Source organism: Leuresthes tenuis, unplaced genomic scaffold (assembly GCF_036924035.1).
Source record: "Leuresthes tenuis unplaced genomic scaffold, fLeuTen1.0.hap1 SCAF_17, whole genome shotgun sequence".
NCBI lineage: Eukaryota > Metazoa > Chordata > Actinopteri > Atheriniformes > Atherinopsidae > Leuresthes > Leuresthes tenuis.
Window position 1 is genome coordinate 23,857,204 of NW_027325371.1, and position 21,081 is coordinate 23,878,284.

The 21,081-nt window shown below is 41.1% G+C and overlaps 1 non-coding gene across 1 annotated transcript; it reads right to left on the bottom strand.

Annotated features, from left to right (window-relative positions):
• Window positions 1–8,480: 8,480 nt before the first annotated feature.
• LOC140274176 (U5 spliceosomal RNA) lies at window positions 8,481–8,594 on the bottom strand. Its single transcript, XR_011908153.1, has one exon. It is a non-coding gene; the product is annotated as a U5 spliceosomal RNA (small nuclear RNA).
• Between the last annotated feature and the right edge of the window lie 12,487 nt (window positions 8,595–21,081).

The window sequence follows — 21,081 nt, forward strand, 5'->3', positions numbered from 1 at the left end:
ATGTCTACCCATAATTACTGAAAAATGGGTAAGAAAAGGTGCGAATGCCTAACCATACATCATCAAAAGAGGAAGCGGAGGTGTTCCGCTGTAAGACGGTGTGAATGTCCGACCATAGATGGTAAAAAGCGGGTAAGAAAAGGTTAAATTACCCGACTGTACACAATCAAAAGAGGGAGCGGAGTTGTTCAGCTAAGAGAAGGTGTGAAAGTCCGACCTTGGTTTGTAAAAAGCGGGTAAGAAAAGGTTCGTATGCCCGAATATACACCATCAAAAGCGGAAGCGGAGGTGTTCGGCTGCAAGATATTGTGAACGTCCGACCAAAGTTTGTAAAAAGCAGTTAAGAAAAGGTTCGAATATCTAACCAAACATAATCAAAAGCGGGAGCAGAGCTGTTCGACTGGAAGTAGGTGTGAATGTCAGATCATAATTTGCAAAAAGCTGATGAGAAAGGGTGAGAATGCCCGACTATACACCATCAAATGCGGTAGCGGAGTTGTTCGGCTGTGAGTAGGTGTGAATCTCCAACCATAATTGCTGAAAAATGTGTTAGAAAAGGTAAAAATGCCGGTCCATACATCATCAAAATCGGGAGAGGTGGTGATCAGCTGCAAGAAGGTCTAAATGTCCATCAATAATTGCTAGAAAACATGAAAGAAAATTTTCGAAAATCAAACCACACATGATCATAAGTGGGATAGGAGGTGTTCAGCTGCAAGAAGGTGTGAATGTCCACCCATAATACCTGAAAAATGGGCAAAAAAAAGGTGTGAATGCCCAACCATACATCATCAAAAGCAGGAGTGGAAGTGTTCGGCTACAAGAAGGTGTGAACGTCCAACCAAAGTTTGTAAGAAGCAGTTAAGAAAAGGTTTGAATATCCAACCATACATAATGAAAAGCGGGAGCAGAGCTGTTCGACTGCAAGTAGGTGTGAATGTCAGATCATAATTTGCAAAAAGCTGATGAGAAAGAGTAAAAATGCCGGTCCATACATCATCAAAAGCGAGAGAGGTTGTGTTCGGCTGCAAGTAGGTGTGAATGTCCAGCCATAATTACTCACAAACGGGTAAGAAAAGGTAGTATTGCCAGACCATATATGATCAAAACAGGGAGCGGAGGTGGTTCAGCTGCAAGAAGGTTTGAATGTCAAACTAAAGTTCAAATATATTAACAAAAGTGGGAGGAGAGGTCTTCGGATGAAAGTGGTTGAAAATTTCCAACCATAATGTATAAAATGCGGTAAAAAAAAAGTGTGATAGAACACTAAAAGGTGGAGCGGAAGTGTTCGGCTGCAAGAAGGTGTGAATGTCCAACTATATTTGGTGAAAAGCAGGTGAAGCAAGGTCTGAATGCCCAACCTTACACCATCAAAAGCGAGATCAGAGGTGTTTGGCTGCAAGAAGGCCATAGTTTGCCAAAAGCGGGTAAGGTGCGAATGTCCGACTAAATATCAACAAAATTTGGGGCGGAGGTTTTTGGATGCAAGTGGGTGTGAATATCCCACCATACAAGTATGGTGGAGAGGAAGCTGTGAATAGCCGACCATAGTTTGGAAAAAGCGGGTAAGAAAAGGTTTGAATGCCCGAACATACACCATCAAAAGAGGGAGCGGAGGTGTTCCGCTGTACGGAGGTGTGAATATCCGACCATACTTGGTAAAAAGCGGGTAAGAAAAGGTTAAAATACCCGACTGTACACAATCAATAGCGGGAGCGGATGTGTTCGGCTACAAGAAGGTGTGAAAGTCCAACCATGGTTTGTAAAAAGCGGATAAGAAAAGGTTCGAATGCCCAAACATACACCATCAAAAGAGGGAGCGGAGGTGTTCCGCTGTAAGAAGGTGTGAATGTCCGACCATAGTTGGTAAAAAGCGGGTAAGAAAAGGTTAAAATACCCGACTGTACACAATCAATAGCGGGAGTGGAGTTGTTCGGCTACTAAAAGGTGTGAAAGTCCGACCCTGGTTTTAAAAAGCGGGTAAGAAAAGGTTCGAATGCCCGAACATACACCATCAAAAGAGGTAGCGGAGGTGTTCCGCTGTAAGACGGTGTGAATATCCGATCATAGTTGGTAAAAAGCGGGTAAGAAAAGGTTAAAATACCCGACTGTACACAATCAAAAGAGGCAGCGGAGTTGTTCAGCTAAGAGAAGGTGTGAAAGTCCGACCATGGTTTGTAAAAAGCGGGTAAGAAAAGGTTTGTATGCCCGAATATACACTATCAAAACCGGAAGCGTAGGTGTTCGGCTGCAAGAAGGTGTGAACGTCCGACCAAAGTTTGTGAAAAAGCAGTTAAGAAAAGGTTCGAATATCTAACCAAACACAATCAAAAGCGGGAGCAGAGCTGTTCGACTGCAAGTAGGTGTGAATGTCAGAGAATAATTTGCAAAAAGCTGATGAGAAAGGGTGAGAATGCCCGACTATACACCATCAAATGCGGTAGCGGAGTTGTTCGGCTGTGAGTAGGTGTGATTCTCCAACCATAATTGCTGAAAAATGTGTTAGAAAAGGTAAGAATGCCGGTCCATACATCATCAAAAGCGGGAGAGGTGGTGTTCGGCTGCAAGTAGGTGTGAATGTCCATCAATAATTGCTTTAAAACATGAAAGAAAATTTTCGAATATCAAACCTTACATGATCATTAGCGGGAGAGGAGGTGTTCAGCTGCAAGAAGGTGTGAATATCCACCCATAATTACTGAAAAATGGGTAGGAAAAGATGCGAATGTCCAACCATAAATCATCAAAAGCAGGAGTGGAGTTGTTCAGCTACAAGAAGGTATGAAAGTCCAACCATGGTTTGTAAAAAGCGGGTAAGAGAAGGTTCGAATACCCGAATATATACCATCAAAAGCGGAAGCGGGGGTGTTCGGCTGCAAGAAGGTGTGAACGTCCGACCAAAGTTTGTACAAAGCAGTTAAGAAAAGGTTTGAATATCCAACCGAACATAATCAAAAGCGGGAGCAGAGCTGTTCGACTGCAAGTAGGTGTGAATGTCAGATCATAATTGCTGAAAAATGTGATAGAAAAGACTAGAATGCCGGACAATACATCATCAAAAGCGGGAGAGGTGGTTTTTCGGCTGCAAGTAGGTGTGAATGTCCAGCCATAATCACTCACAAACGGGGGAAGAAAAGGTAGTATTTCCAGACCACACATGATCAAAAGAAGGAGCGGAGGTTTTCGGCTGCAAGGTCTGAATGTCCAACCACAATTTGTAAAAATCGGGGAAGAAAAGGCTCGAAAGCCCGACTATACACCATCAAAAGCGGGAGCAGAGGTGTTCAGGTGCAAGAAGGTCTGAATATCCGACCAAAAATTAATGAAAAATGGGTAAGAAAAGGTGCAAATGCCAAATAATACATCATCAAAAGCAGGAGCGGATGTGTTCGGCTACAAGAAGGTTTGAATGTCCAACCATAGTAAGTAATAGGCGGGTAAGAAAAGGCTCGAATGCCCGACTATATACCATCAAAAGCGGAAGCGGAGGTGTTCGGCTGCAAGACGGTGTGAACGTCCGACCAAAGTTTGTAAAAAGCAGTTAAGAAAATGTTCGAATATCCAACCAAACATAATCAAAAGCGGGAGCAGAGCTGTTCGACTGCAAGTAGGTGTGAATATCAGATCATAATTTGCAAAAAGCTGTTGAGAAAGGGTGAGAATGCCCGACTATACACTATCAAATGTGGGAGCGGAGTTGTTCGGCTGTGAGTAGGTGTGATTCTACAACCATAATTGCTGAAAAATGTGTTAGAAAAGGTAAGAATGCCGGACCATATATCACCAAAAGCGGGAGAGGTTGTGTTCGGCTGCAAGTAGGTGTGAATGTCCAGCCATAATTACTCACAAACGGGTAAGAAAAGGTACTATTGCCAGACCATATATGATCAAAACAGGGAGCGGAGGTGGTTCAGCTACAAGAAGGTTTGAATGTCCGACTAAAGTTTGTAAAAAGCGGGTAAGACAAGGTGTGAATTCCCGACAATGTATGATCAAAAGAGGAGTGGAGGTTTTCGGCTGCAAGAAGGTCTGAATGTCCACCCATAATTACTGAAAAATGGGTAAGAAAAGGTGCGAAAGCCCAACCGCACATGATCATAAGTGGATGAGAAGGTGTTCGACTGCAAGTAGGTGTGAATGTAAGATCATAATTTGTAAAAAGCAGGTAAGAAAAGGTAAGAATGCCCAACCATAAATTATCAAAAGCGGCAGCAGAGTTTCGACTGGTATTTATCAATGTCTAGATAGATTTCAACAAAAAACAACGTTGTACTTTGCAGTAAAAGAAAGTGCAAATCAAAAGTTTTAGGAATCCGAGAATAAGCTTATTTTCATGAGTTCTGCACGATTTCGGATTTTATGTATAAAATGAATTCCTTCACGCAAACTAAGTTAACACTGCTTTGTCCTTCATATGTACCCATTTCTACATATATTTCAAGCATAAACTTCCTCATACTACCCTGAATGAGAAAGAGCCACACTTGTGATTAAGCCATACGCCCCTTTTGAGGAGTTCTGCATGGTTTGGGATTTTATCTATAAAATTAATTCCTTCACTCAAACTATGTTAAAACGGCTTTTACCTTCATATTTATCAATGTCTCGATAGATTTAAACAAAAAAACAACGTTGTACTTTGCAATAAAAGAAAGAGCAAATCAAAAGTTTTAGGAATCCGAGAATAAGCTTATTTTCATGAGTTCTGCACGATTTCGGATTTTATGTATAAAATGAATTCATTCACTCAAACCAAGTTAAAACTGCTTTTTCCTTCATATTTATCAATGTCTAGATCGACTTCAACAAAGAACAACATTGTATTTTGCAGTAGAAGAAAGAGCAAAACTGAAGGATCAGGAATCCGAGAATAAGCTTCTTTTAATACGTTCTGCATGATTTGGGATTTTATGTATAAAATGAATTCCTTCACTCAAACTAAGTTAACACTGCTTTGTCCTTCATATGTACCCATTTCTACATATCTTTCAAGCATAAACTTCCTCATACTACCCTGAATGAGAAAGAGCCACACTTGTGATTAAGCCATACGCCCCTTTTGAGGAGTTCTGCATGGTTTGGGATTTTATCTATAAAATTAATTCCTTCACTCAAACTATGTTAAAACGGCTTTTACCTTCATATTTATCAATGTCTCGATAGATTTAAACAAAAAAAAACAACGTTGTACTTTGCAATAAAAGAAAGAGCAAATCAAAAGTTTTAGGAATCCGAGAATAAGCTTATTTTCATGAGTTCTGCACGATTTCGGATCTTATGTATAAAATGAATTCATTCACTCAAACCAAGTTAAAACTGCTTTTTCCTTCATATTTATCAATGTCTAGATCGACTTCAACAAAGAACAACATTGTATTTTGCAGTAGAAGAAAGAGCAAAACTGAAGGATCAGGAATCCGAGAATAAGCTTATTTTCTTATGGGCAAGTGGGAACTGCTTTGTCCTTCGTATTTATCAATGTGTAGATGGATTTGAACTTCTTCTACTGCAAAGTCCAATATTTTTCTTTGTTGAAGTCGATCTAGACATTGATGAATATGGAAGGACAAAGCAGTTTTAACTTGGTTTGAGCAAAGCAATTCATTTTATAGCAAAATCCGAAATCGTGCAGAACTCATGAAAGCAGGCTTATACTCGGATTCCTGAAACTTTAGATTTGCTCTTTCTTTTACTGCAAAGTACAACGTTGTTTTTTTGTTTAAATCTTTCTAGACATGGTAAATATGAAGGACAAATCAGTTTTAACATAGTTTGAGTGAAGTAATGCATTTTATAAGCAAAATCCCAAATCATGCAAAACTCACGAAAAGCTTTTTCTCGCTTTTCACTGCTTTTTACAAACTTTGGTCGGACGTTCACACCTTCTTGCATCCGAACACCTCCGCTTCCGCTTTTGATGATGTATATTCGGGCATTCGAACCTTTTATTACCCGCTTTTTACAAACCATTGTTGGACTTTCACACCTTCTTGCAGCCGAACACCACCTCTCCCGCTTTTGATGATGTATGGTCCAGTATTCTTACCTTTTCTAACACATTTTTCAGCAATTATGGTCGGACATTCACACCTACTCACAGCTGGACACCTCCGCTCCCGCTTTTGATCATACAATGTCGGGACATCGCTCCTTGTCTTACCAGCTTTTTACAAACTTTAGTCGAACATTCACACCTTCTTGCAGCTGAACACCTCCGCTCCCGCTTTTGATGATGTATAGTCGGGCTTTCGAGTCTTTTCTTACCCGGTTTTTACAAATTATGGTTGGACATTCAGACTTTGCAGCCGAACACCTCCGCTCTCTCTTTTGATCATACATTGTCGGGCATTCGCACCTTGTCTTACCCGCTTTTTACAAACTATAGTCAGACATTCACACCTTGCAGCTGAACCTCCGCTCCCTGTTTTGATCATGTATGGTCTGGCAATACTACCTTTTCTTCCCCCGTTTGTGAGTAATTATGGCTGGACATTCACACCTACTTGCAGTCGAACAGCTCTGCTCCCGCTTTTGATTATGTTTGGTTGGATATTCGAACCTTTTCTTAACTGCTTTTTACAAACCATGGTCGGACTTTCACACCTTCTTGTAGCCGAACACATCCGCTCCCGCTATTGATTGTGTACAGTCGGGTATATTAACCTTTTCTTACCCGCTTTTTACCAAGTATGGTTGGACATTCACACCTTTGTACAGCGGAACACCTCCGCTCCCTCTTTTGATGGTGTATGTTCGGGCATTCAAACCTTTTCTTACCCGCTTTTTCCAAAATATGGTCGGCTATTCACAGCTTCCTCTCCACCCACCATACTTGTATGGTGGGATATTCACACCCACTTGCATCCGAAGACCTCCGCCCCAAATTTTGTTGATATTTAGTCGGACATTCGCACCTTACCCGCTTTTGGCAAACTATGGCCTTCTTGCAGCCAAACAACTCTGATCTTGCTTTTGATGATGTAAGGTTGGGCATTCAGACCTTGCTTCACCTGCTTTTCACCAAATATAGTCGGACATTCACACCTTCTTGCAGCCGAACACTTCCGCTTTTAGTGTTCTATGAGGCATTCACATATTTTTTTTCACCGTATTTTATAGATTATGGTTGGAAATTCTCACCCACTCTAATCCGAAGACCTCTCCTCCCGCTTTTGTTAATATATAGTCGGGAATTCGAACCTTTTCTTACCCGCTTTTTACAAATTATAGTCGAACATTCACACCTACTTGCAGCTGAATACTTCCGCTCCACCTTGTAGGTATGTATGGTTGGCATTTGCACCTCTTTTTTATAGTGATTGCTGAAGATTAAGTTGTACTTTCTCAAACTACAACTTTTTTTTATTTGTTGAAACTTGATTTGAAGTGGATAAATAAGGAGGACAAACAGTATTAAGTCAGGCTGATAGAAGGAATTAATTTTTTAGCAAAATCTGTACTTCGTCATATGTCGAGAGATGCTTATTGCTGAAGAAGTTCTTTCTCATTCTACAAAGTACAACGTTGTTTATCGTTGAAACTTGATTAGACATGAATAAATATGAAGGACAAAGCAGTCTTAACTTGGTTTGAGTTAATGAATTCGTTTTATAGGAGAATCCGAATTCGTGCATAACTCATAAAATAGAGCTTATTTTCGGATTCCTGAAGAATGATTCTGGTTCTTTCTAATAATACAAAGTTTGTTGTTTATTGTTGAAACTTCATCAGAAGTGAAGAAATAAATGAATGCCTATCAACAAATTGACCTTCTGTTGACCTTCGGGGAGGTGAGTATCTTCACTAGACTCACCTGTCTGCTCTTCCTCCTCATTTAGCGTAGCTCCACCCTCTGCCTGTGAATTCTCACAGACTTCAACACTGAGTGGTGAGGCCTCTACAGGCCCCTCCCCTTTTTGCTCCTCAATTCCAATCCAAGCTTTTGGCGGGAAGTTTGAATTTATTGGGTCAACCTCTTCACTTTGTTCACCAACTGCCACCTTTGGTCCTTCTCTTTGTTGGCTTGACTGTGGCTTTACCGTCTTTAATTTGTTGGCAAAAGATTTAGGGCAATCTCTGAAGAGGTGATATAATTCTCCACAGAGATTACATTTCCTGCCATTTGGACACTCTCCAAAAGTTTGCCCAATTTCTCTGCTCTTCCCACATAACACCTTGGTACAAGCCTCAACCAGGTGCCCATGCTCACCACACTTGCGGCAGAACTTGGGCTGCCCCTGGTAGTGGATGTAACCTCGGTTTTCAAGGTGGCCAGAGTGTCGCCCACCCGCTGCACTGAGCACTCTTCAGCCCTTTTAAATGGTATAACTTTGCACTCCCGCACGCTCCAGCACCATTCAAGCAACAACTTTGCACTCCAGCTTCGAACATCGGCACAGTCGCAACAAGTAAGGCGACTCTACTCAGAGAAGTCACTCTGCACAGTAACAAGATTTCTTTTGCACGGACAGAAAGGGCTTCACCCGCAAAGGTAAAGCCTGCCAAAAATAGAAACAACTCATTAGTGCTGCTCTCCACAGAAATCTTTAGTAAAAGGCGAAAGACTTGTACGTTATGAAGAGAAACCAGAGTACGGTTATCCGTCACTGCGGGAGCAGGGCATCAGGCTTGTTGGCATAGCCACCTTCCCCATGGTGAGCTTTGCTTGGTTGAGACGCTTGCCCCCCCCCCTTGCTCCTCGGCTGACCAAGTAGGAACAATCGGGCCCTATTCGATGGCTGCCTTGTCTTTTACTCTGTGCAAAAGACAAGGCAGCAACAAAAACACCACTAGAATCCCGTATTGAGGCTTTGTTCTGACCGCTCATTCGGGGTCGCGTTTCTTTCAAGCAATTCTCCTGGTTAGCCCACACTCGGCTCGCTCCCATAGCCGTGTTAAAGTCTACTTCGCATTCACTCTCTTTTCTCAGCAGACTCTTGGGATTTTATCTATAAAATGAATTCCTTCACTCAAACTATGTGAAAACTGCTTTGTCCTTAATATTTACCATGTCTAGAAAGATTTAAACAAAAAAAACAACGTTGTACTTTGCATTAAAAGAAAGAGCAAATCTAAAGTTTCAGGAATCCGAGAATAAGCTTACTTTCATGAGTTCTTCACGATTTCGGATTTTGCTATAAAATGAATTCCTTCACTCAAACTAAATTAAAACTGCTAAACCGCTAATCTGTTATATGTAAGGCAGATGTCAAATTCACCGAAATAGGATCAAAGGGTATTCGGCCAATCGAGCTGTAGCAGCTTCGGTAAAAGAGTATAAGTTGAAGAGTTTGTGAATAAAGGTGTGCGCACACATAGTGTGCTGTACGAAAATAGGCAGGGAGCAATGCCGGCTGGGGTATATGTTCTTGTATGTTGTCTGACTGTTTGATTTGAATGTGTTGTGTAAGTGTCCTGTTGAATGTTACATGTTTGGGCTTTGGCACGCTTCACTGTGGTTGTTAACTGTGTGGTGTGTCCTGAAATGTTATATGTTTGAGCTGTGTGACATGCTTAATGCTTGTCAGTAGCTACCCACTTATTCATATACTATCAAAGTATGTCCGGACTTCTTATGTTGTCAGTTCCCATCAAAAGCGGAAGCGGAGCTCTTCGGATGCAAGTGGGTGTGAATATCCCACCATACAAGTATGGTGGAGAGGAAGCTGTGAATGGCCGACCATAGTAAAAGGCGGGTGAGAGAAGGTGCGAATGTCAAACCATACATAATCAAAACAGGGAGCGGAGGTGTTCTGCTGTAAGAAGGTGTGAATGTCCAACCATAGTTGGTAAAAAGCGGGTAAGAAAAGGTTAAAATACCCGACTGTAGACAATCAATAGCGGGAGCGGAGTTGTTCGGCTACTAAAAGGTGTGAAAGTCCGACCATGGTTTGTAAAAAGCGGGTAAGAAAAGGTGCGAATGCCCGACAATGTATGATCATAAGAGGGAGTGGAGGTTTTCGGCTGCAAGAAGGTCTGAATGTCCAACCATAATTTGTAAAAACCGGGGAAGAAAAGGCTCGAAAGCCCGACTATACACCATCAAAAGTGGGAGCGGAGGTGTTCAGCTGCAAGACGGTCTGAATGTCCATCAATAATTGCTAGAAAACATGAAAGAAAATTTTCGAATATCAAACTGCACATGATCATAAGCGGGAGAGGAGGTGTTCAGCTGCAAGAAGGTCCGAATGTCTACCCATAATTACTGAAAAATGGGTAAGAAAAGGTGCGAATGCCTAACCATACATCATCAAAAGAGGGAGCGGAGGTGTTCCGCTGTAAGACGGTGTGAATGTCCAACCATAGATGGTAAAAAGCGGGTAAGAAAAGGTTAAATTACCCGACTGTACACAATCAAAAGAGGGAATGGAGTTGTTCAGCTAAGAGAAGGTGTGAAAGTCCGACCTTGGTTTGTAAAAAGCGGGTAAGAAAAGGTTCGTATGCCCGAATATACACCATCAAAAGCGGAAGCGGAGGTGTTCGGCTGCAAGATATTGTGAACGTCCGACCAAAGTTTGTAAAAAGCAGTTAAGAAAAGGTTCGAATATCTAACCAAACATAATCAAAAGCGGGAGCAGAGCTGTTCGACTGGAAGTAGGTGTGAATGTCAGATCATAATTTGCAAAAAGCTGATGAGAAAGGGTGAGAATGCCCGACTATACATCATCAAATGCGGGAGCGGAGTTGTTCGGCTGTGAGTAGGTGTGAATCTCCGACCATAATTGCTGAAAAATGTGTTAGAATAGGTAAAAATGCCGGTCCATACATCATCAAAAGCGAGAGAGGTTGTGTTCGGCTGCAAGTAGGTGTGAATGTCCAGCCATAATTACTCACAAACGGGTAAGAAAAGGTAGTATTGCCAGACCATATATGATCAAAACAGGGAGCGGAGGTGGTTCAGCTGCAAGAAGGTTTGAATGTCCGACTAAAGTTCAAATATATTAAAGAAAGCGGGAGGAGAGGTCTTCGGATGAGAGTGGTTGAAAATTTCCAACCATAATGTATATAATGCGGTGAAAAAAAGGTGTGATAGAACACTAAAAGGTGGAGCGGAAGTGTTTGGCTGCAAGAAGGTGTGAATATCCGACTATATTTGGTGAAAAGCAGGTGAAGCAAGGTCTGAATGCCCAACCTTACATCATCAAAAGCGAGATCAGAGGTGTTTGGCTGCAAGAAGGCCATAGTTTGCCAAAAGCGGGTAAGGTGCGAATGTCCGACTAAATATCAACCAAATTTGGGGCAGAGGTCTTCGGATGCAAGTGGGTGTGAATATCCAACCATACAAGTATGGTGGAGAGGAAGCTGTGAATAGCCGACCATAGATTGGAAAAAGCGGGTAAGAAAAGGTTTGAATACCCGAACATACACCATCAAAAGAGGGAGCGGAGGTGTTCCGCTGTACGAAGGTGTGAATGTCCGACCATAGTTGGTAAAAAGCGGGTAAGAAAAGGTTAAAATACCCGACTGTACACAATCAATAGCGGGAGCGGAGTTGTTCGGCTACTAAAAGGTGTGAAAGTCCGACCCTGGTTTGTAAAAAGCGGGTAAGAAAAGGTTCGAATGCCCGAACATACACCAACAAAAGAGGGAGCGGAGGTGTTCAGCTGCAAGAAGATGTGAATATCCACCCATAATTACTGAAAAATGGGTAGGAAAAGATGCGAATGTCCAACCATAAATCATCAAAAGCAGGAGTGGAGTTGTTCAGCTACAAGAAGGTATGAAAGTCCAACCATGGTTTGTAAAAAGCGGGTAAGAGAAGGTTCGAATACCCGAATATATACCATCAAAAGCGGAAGCGGGGGTGTTCGGCTGCAAGAAGGTGTGAACGTCCGACCAAAGTTTGTAAAAAGCAGTTAAGAAAAGGTTTGAATATCCAACTGAACATAATCAAAAGCGGGAGCAGAGCTGTTCGACTGCAAGTAGGTGTGAATGTCAGATCATAATTGCTGAAAAATGTGATAAAAAAGACTAGAATGCCGGACAATACATCATCAAAAGCGGGAGAGGTGGTTTTTCGGCTGCAAGTAGGTGTGAATGTCCAGCCATAATTACTCACAAACGGGTAAGAAAAGGTACTATTGCCAGACCATATATGATCAAAACAGGGAGCGGAGGTGGTTCAGCTGCAAGAAGGTTTGAATGTCCGACTAAAGTTTGTAAAAAGCGGGTAAGACAAGGTGTGAATGCCCGACAATGTATGATCAAAAGAGGAGCGGAGGTTTTCGGCTGCAAGAAGGTCTGAATGTCCACCCATAATTACTGAAAAATGGGTAAGAAAAGGTGCGAAAGCCCAACCGCACATGAGAAGGTGTTCGACTGCAAGTAGGTGTGAATGTAAGTTCATAATTTGTAAAAAGCGGGTAAGAAAAGGTAAGAATGCCCAACCATAAATTATCAAAAGCGGCAGCAGAGTTTCGGCTGGTATTTATCAATGTCTAGATAGATTTCAACAAATAACAACGTTGTACTTTGCAGTAAAAGAAAGTGCAAATCAAAAGTTTTAGGAATCCGAGAATAAGCTTATTTTCATGAGTTCTGCACGATTTCGGATTTTATGTATAAAATGAATTCCTTCACGCAAACTAAGTTAACACTGCTTTGTACTTCATATGTACCCATTTCTACATATATTTCAAGCATAAACTTCCTCATACTACCCAGAATGAGAAAGATCAACACTTGTGATTAAGCCATACGCCCCTTTTGAGGAGTTCTGCATGGTTTGGGATTTTATCTATAAAATTAATTCCTTCACTCAAACTATGTTAAAACGGCTTTTACCTTCATATTTATCAATGTCTCGATAGATTTAAACAAAAACAACGTTGTACTTTGCAATAAAAGAAAGAGCAAATCAAAAGTTTTAGGAATCCGAGAATAAGCTTATTTTCATGAGTTCTGCACGATTTCGGATTTTATGTATAAAATGAATTCATTCACTCAAACCAAGTTAAAACTGCTTTTTCCTTCATATTTATTAATGTCTAGATCGACTTCAACAAAGAACAACATTGTATTTTGCAGTAGAAGAAAGAGCAAAACTGAAGGATCAGGAATCCGAGAATAAGCTTCTTTTCATACGTTCTGCATGATTTGGGATTTTATGTATAAAATTAATTCCTTCACTCAAACTAAGTTAACACTGCTTTGTCCTTCATATGTACCCATTTCTACATATATTTCAAGCATAAACTTCCTCATACTACCCTGAATGAGAAAGAGCCACACTTGTGATTAAGCCATACGCCCCTTTTGAGGAGTTCTGCATGATTTGGGATTTTATCTATAAAATCAATTCCTTCACTCAAACTATGTTAAAACGGCTTTTACCTTCATATTTATCAATGTCTCGATAGATTTAAACAAAAAAACAACGTTGTACTTTGCAGTAAAAGAAAGAGCAAATCAAAAGTTTTAGGAATCCGAGAATAAGCTTATTTTCATGAGTTCTGCACGATTTCGGATTTTATGTATAAAATGAATTCATTCACTCAAACCAAGTTAAAACTGCTTTTTCCTTCATGTTTATCAATGTCTAGATCAACTTCAACAAAGAACAACATTGTATTTTGCAGTAGAAGAAAGAGCAACACTGAAGGATCAGAATCCGAGAATAAGCTTATTTTCTTATGGGCAAGTGGGAACTGCTTTGTCCTTCATATTTATCAATGTGTAGATGGATTTCAACTTCTTCTACTGCAAAGTCCAATGTTTTTCTTTGTTGAAGTCGATCTAGACTTTGATGAATATGGAAGGACAAAGCAGTTTTAACTTGGTTTGAGCAAAGCAATTCATTTTATAGCAAAATCCGAAATCGTGCGGAACTCATGAAAGCAGGCTTATACTCGGATTCCTGAAACTTTAGATTTGCTCTTTCTTTTACTGCAAAGTACAACGTTGTTTTTTTGTTTAAATATTTCTAGACATGGTAAATATGAAGGACAAATCAGTTTTAACATAGTTTGAGTGAAGTAATGCATTTTATAAGCAAAATCCCAAATCATGCAGAACTCACGAAATGCTTTTTCTCGCTTTTCACTGCTTTTTACAAACTTTGGTCGGACGTTCACACCTTCTTGCATCCGAACACCTCCGCTTCCGCTTTTGATGATGTATATTCGGGCATTCGAACCTTTTTTTACCCGCTTTTTACAAACCATTGTCGGACTTTCACACCTTCTTGCAGCCGAACACCACCTCTCCCGCTTTTGATGATGTATGGTCCAGTATTCTTACCTTTTCTAACACATTTTTCAGCAATTATGGTCGGACATTCACACCTACTCACAGCTGAACACCTCCGCTCCCGCTTTTGATCATACAATGTCGGGACATCGCTCCTTGTCTTACCAGCTTTTTACAAACTTTAGTCCAACATTCACACCTTCTTGCAGCTGAACACCTCCGCTCCCGCTTTTGATGATGTATAGTCGGGCTTTCGAGCCTTTTCTTACCCGGTTTTTACAAATTATGGTTGGACATTCAGACCTTGCAGCCGAACACCTCCGCTCTCTCTTTTGATCATACATTGTTGGGCATTCGCTCGAAAGCCCGACTATACACCATCAAAAGTGGGAGCGGAGGTGTTCAGCTGCAAGACGGTCTGAATGTCCATCAATAATTGCTAGAAAACATGAAAGAAAATTTTCCAATATCAAACTGCACATGATCATAAGCGGGAGAGGAGGTGTTCAGCTGCAAGAAGGTGTGAATGTCTACCCATAATTACTGAAAAATGGGTAAGAAAAGGTGCGAATGCCTAACCATACATCATCAAAAGAGGGAGCGGAGGTGTTCCGCTGTAAGACGGTGTGAATGTCCGACCATAGTTGGTAAAAAGCGGGTAAGAAAAGGTTAAATTACCCGACTGTACACAATCAAAAGAGGGAGCGGAGTTGTTCAGCTAAGAGAAGGTGTGAAAGTCCGACCTTGGTTTGTAAAAAGCGGGTAAGAAAAGGTTCGTATGCCCGAATATACACCATCAAAAGCGGAAGCGGAGGTGTTCGGCTGCAAGATATTGTGAACGTCCGACCAAAGTTTGTAAAAAGCAGTTAAGAAAAGGTTCGAATATCTAACCAAACATAATCAAAAGCGGGAGCAGAGCTGTTCGACTGGAAGTAGGTGTGAATGTCAGATCATAATTTGCAAAAAGCTGATGAGAAAGGGTGAGAATGCCCGACTATACACCATCAAATGCGGTAGCGGAGTTGTTCGGCTGTGAGTAGGTGTGAATCTCCAACCATAATTGCTGAAAAATGTGTTAGAAAAGGTAAAAATGCCGGTCCATACATAATCAAAAGCGGGAGAGGTGATGTTCAGCTGCAAGAAGGTCTAAATGTCCATCAATAATTGCTAGAAAACATGAAAGAAAATTTTCGAAAATCAAACCACACATGATCATAAGTGGGAGAGGAGGTGTTCAGCTGCAAGAAGGTGTGAATGTCCACCCATAATACCTGAAAAATGGGTAAAAAAAAGGTGCGAATGCCCAACCATACATCATCAAAAGCAGGAGTGCATGTGTTCGGCTACAAGAAGGTGTGAACGTCCAACCAAAGTTTGTAAAAAGCAGTTAAGAAAAGGTTCGAATATCCAACCATACATAATCAAAAGCGGGAGCAGAGCTGTTCGACTGCAAGTAGGTGTGAATGTCAGATCATAATTTGCAAAAAGCTGATGAGAAAGGGTTGAGAATGCCCGACTATACACCATCAAATGCGGGAGCGGAGTTGTTCGGCTGTGAGTAGGTGTGAATCTCCGACCATAATTGCTGAAAAATGTGTTAGAAAAGGTAAGAATGCCGATCCATACATCATCAAAAGCGAGAGAGGTTGTGTTCGGCTGCAAGTAGGTGTGAATGTCCAGCCATAATTACTCACAAACGGGTAAGAAAAGGTAGTATTGCCAGACCATATATGATCAAAACAGGGAGCGGAGGTGGTTCAGCTGCAAGAAGGTTTGAATGTCCGACTAAAGTTCAAATATATTAACAAAAGCGGGAGGAGAGGTCATCGGATGAGAGTGGTTGAAAATTTCCAACCATAATGTATAAAATGCGGTGAAAAAAAGGTCTGATAGAACACTAAAAGGTGGAGCGGAAGTGTTCGGCTGCAAGAAGGTGTGAATGTCCGACTATATTTGGTGAAAAGCAGGTGAAGCAAGGTCTGAATGCCCAACCTTACATCATCAAAAGCGAGATCAGAGGTGTTTGGCTGCAAGAAGGCCATAGTTTGCCAAAAGCGGGTAAGGTGCGAATGTCCGACTAAATATCAACAAAATTTGGGGCGGAGGTCTTCGGATGCAAGTGGGTGTGAATGTCCGACTATATTTGGTGAAAAGCAGGTGAAGCAAGGTCTGAATGCCCAACCTTACATCATCAAAAGCGAGATCAGAGGTGTTTGGCTGCAAGAAGGCCATAGTTTGCCAAAAGCGGGTAAGGTGCGAATGACCGATTAAATATCAACAAAAGTGGGGGCGGAGGTCTTCGGATGCAAGTGGGTGTGTATATCCCACCATACAAGTATGGTGGAGAGGAAGCTGTGAATGGCCGACCATAGTAAAAGGCGGGTGAGAGAAGGTGCGAATGTCAAACCATACATAATCAAAACAGGGAGCGGAGGTGTTCTGCTGTAAGAAGGTGTGAATGTCCAACCATAGTTGGTAAAAAGCGGGTAAGAAAAGGTTAAAATACCCGACTGTACACAATCAATAGCGGGAGCGGAGTTGTTCGGCTACTAAAAGGTGTGAAAGTCCGACCATGGTTTGTAAAAAGCGGGTAAGAAAAGGTGCGAATGCCCGACAATGTATGATCATAAGAGGGAGTGGAGGTTTTCGGCTGCAAGAAGGTCTGAATGTCCAACCATAATTTGTAAAAACCGGGGAAGAAAAGGCTCGAAAGCCCGACTATACACCATCAAAAGTGGGAGCGGAGGTGTTCAGCTGCAAGACGGTCTGAATGTCCATCAATAATTGCTAGAAAACATGAAAGAAAATTTTCGAATATCAAACTGCACATGATCATAAGCGGGAGAGGAGGTGTTCAGCTGCAAGAAGGTCCGAATGTCTACCCATAATTACTGAAAAATGGGTAAGAAAAGGTGCGAATGCCTAACCATACATCATCAAAAGAGGGAGCGGAGGTGTTCCGCTGTAAGACGGTGTGAATGTCCAACCATAGATGGTAAAAAGCGGGTAAGAAAAGGTTAAATTACCTGACTGTACACAATCAAAAGAGGGAACGGAGTTGTTCAGCTAAGAGAAGGTGTGAAAGTCCGACCTTGGTTTGTAAAAAGCGGGTAAGAAAAGGTTCGTATGCCCGAATATACACCATCAAAAGCGGAAGCGGAGGTGTTCGGCTGCAAGATATTGTGAACGTCCGACCAAAGTTTGTAAAAAGCAGTTAAGAAAAGGTTCGAATATCTAACCAAACATAATCAAAAGCGGGAGCAGAGCTGTTTGACTGGAAGTAGGTGTGAATGTCAGATCATAATTTGCAAAAAGCTGATGAGAAAGGGTGAGAATGCCCGACTATACATCATCAAATGCGGGAGCGGAGTTGTTCGGCTGTGAGTAGGTGTGAATCTCCGACCATAATTGCTGAAAAATGTGTTAGAATAGGTAAAAATGCCGGTCCATACATCATCAAAAGCGAGAGAGGTTGTGTTCGGCTGCAAGTAGGTGTGAATGTCCAGCCATAATTACTCACAAACGGGTAAGAAAAGGTAGTATTGCCAGACCATATATGATCAAAACAGGGAGCGGAGGTGGTTCAGCTGCAAGAAGGTTTGAATGTCCGACTAAAGTTCAAATATATTAAAGAAAGCGGGAGGAGAGGTCTTCGGATGAGAGTGGTTGAAAATTTCCAACCATAATGTATATAATGCGGTGAAAAAAAGGTGTGATAGAACACTAAAAGGTGGAGCGGAAGTGTTTGGCTGCAAGAAGGTGTGAATATCCGACTATATTTGGTGAAAAGCAGGTGAAGCAAGGTCTGAATGCCCAACCTTACATCATCAAAAGCGAGATCAGAGGTGTTTGGCTGCAAGAAGGCCATAGTTTGCCAAAAGCGGGTAAGGTGCGAATGTCCGACTAAATATCAACAAAATTTGGGGCAGAGGTCTTCGGATGCAAGTGGGTGTGAATATCCAACCATACAAGTATGGTGGAGAGGAAGCTGTGAATAGCCGACCATAGATTGGAAAAAGCGGGTAAGAAAAGGTTTGAATACCCGAACATACACCATCAAAAGAGGGAGCGGAGGTGTTCCGCTGTACGAAGGTGTGAATGTCCGACCATAGTTGGTAAAAAGCGGGTAAGAAAAGGTTAAAATACCCGACTGTACACAATCAATAGCGGGAGCGGAGTTGTTCGGCTACTAAAAGGTGTGAAAGTCCGACCCTGGTTTGTAAAAAGCGGGTAAGAAAAGGTTCGAATGCCCGAACATACACCAACAAAAGAGGGAGCGAAGGTGTTCGGCTGCAAGAAGGTGTGAACATCCGACCAAAGTTTGTAAAAAAGCAGTTAAGAAAAGGTTCGAATATCTAACCAAACATAATCAAAAGTGGGAGCAGAGCTGTTCGACTGCAAGTAGGTGTGAATGTCAGAGAATAATTTGCAAAAAGCTGATGAGAAAGGGTGAGAAATCCCGACTATACACCATCAAATGCGGTAGCGGAGTTGTTCGGCTGTGAGTAGGTGTGATTCTCCAACCATAATTGCTGAAAAATGTGTTAGAAAAGGTAAGAATGCCGGTCCATACATCATCAAAAGCGGGAGAGGTGGTGTTCGGCTGCAAGTAGGTGTGAATGTCCATTAATAATTGCTTTAAAACATGAAAGAACATTTTCGAATATCAAACCTTACATGATCATTAGCGGGAGAGGAGGTGTTCAGCTGCAAGAAGATGTGAATATCCACCCATAATTACTGAAAAATGGGTAGGAAAAGATGCGAATGTCCAACCATAAATCATCAAAAGCAGGAGTGGAGTTGTTCAGCTACAAGAAGGTATGAAAGTCCAACCATGGTTTGTAAAAAGCGGGTAAGAGAAGGTTCGAATACCCGAATATATACCATCAAAAGCGGAAGCGGGGGTGTTCGGCTGCAAGAAGGTGTGAACGTCCAACCAAAGTTTGTAAAAAGCAGTTAAGAAAAGGTTTGAATATCCAACCGAACATAATCAAAAGCGGGAGCAGAGCTGTTCGACTGCAAGTAGGTGTGAATGTCAGATCATAATTGCTGAAAAATGTGATAGAAAAGACTAGAATGCCGGACAATACATCATCAAAAGCGGTAGAGGTGGTTTTTCGGCTGCAAGTAGGTGTGAATGTCCAGCCATAATTACTCACAAACGGGTAAGAAAAGGTACTATTGCCAGACCATATATGATCAAAACAGGGAGCGGAGGTGGTTCAGCTGCAAGAAGGTTTGAATGTCCGACTAAAGTTTGTAAAAAGCGGGTAAGACAAGGTGTGAATGCCCGACAATGTATGATCAAAAGAGGAGCGGAGGTTTTCGGCTGCAAGAAGGTCTGAATGTCCACCAATAATTACTGAAAAATGGGTAAGAAAAGGTGCGAAAGCCCAACCGCACATGAGAAGGTGTTCGACTGCAAGTAGGTGTGAATGTAAGTTCATAATTTGTAAAAAGCGGGTAAGAAAAGGTAAGAATGCCCAACCATAAATTATCAAAAGCGGCAGCAGAGTTTCGGCTGGTATTTATCAATGTCTAGATAGATTTCAACAAAAAACAACGTTGTACTTTGCAGTAAAAGAAAGTGCAAATCAAAAGTTTTAGGAATCCGAGAATAAGCTTATTTTCATGAGTTCTGCACGATTTCGGATTTTATGTATAAAATGAATTTCTTCACGCAAACTAAGTTAACACTGCTTTGTCCTTCATATGTACCCATTTCTACATATATTTCAAGCATAAACTTCCTCATATTACCCTGAATGAGAAAGAGCCACACTTGTGATTAAGCCATACCTCCCTTTTGAGGAGTTCCGCATGATTTGGGATTTTATCTATAAAATTAATTCCTTCACTCAAACTATGTTAAAACGGCTTTTACCTTCATATTTATCAATGTCTCGATAGATTTAAACAAAAAACAACGTTGTACTTTGCAATAAAAGAAAGAGCAAATCAAAAGTTTTAGGAATCCGAGAATAAGCTTATTTTCACGAGTTCTGCACGATTTCGGATTTTATGTATAAAATGAATTCATTCACTCAAACCAAGTTAAAACTGCTTTTTCCTTCATATTTATCAATGTCTAGATCGACTTCAACAAAGAACAACATTGTATTTTGCAGTAGAAGAAAGAGCAAAACTGAAGGATCAGGAATCCGAGAATAAGCTTCTTTTCATACGTTCTGCATGATTTGGGATTTTATGTATAAAATGAATTCCTTCACTCAAACTAAGTTAACACTGCTTTGTATTTCATATGTACCCATTTCTACATATATTTCAAGCATAAACTTCCTCATACTACCCTGAATGAGAAAGAACCACACTTGTGATTAAGCCATACGCCCCTTTTGAGGAGTTCTGCATGATTTGGGATTTTATCTATAAAATCAATTCCTTCACTCACACTATGTTAAAACGGCTTTTACCTTCATATTTATCAATGTCTCGATAGATTTAAACAAAAAAACAACGTTGTACTTTGCAGTAAAAGAAAGAGCCAATCAAAAGTTTTAGGAATCCGAGAATAAGCTTATTTTCATGAGTTCTGCACGATTTCGGATTTTATGTATAAAATGAATTCATTCACTCAAACCAAGTTAAAACTGCTTTTTCCTTCATGTTTATCAATGTCTAGATCAACTTCAACAAAGAACAACATTGTATTTTGCAGTAGAAGAAAGAGCAACACTGAAGGATCAGAATCCGAGAATAAGCTTATTTTCTTATGGGCAAGTGGGAACTGCTTTGTCCTTCTTATTTATCAATGTGTAGATGGATTTCAACTTCTTCTACTGCAAAGTCCAATGTTTTTCTTTGTTGAAGTCGATCTAGACTTTGATGAATATGGAAGGACAAAGCAGTTTTAACTTGGTTTGAGCAAAG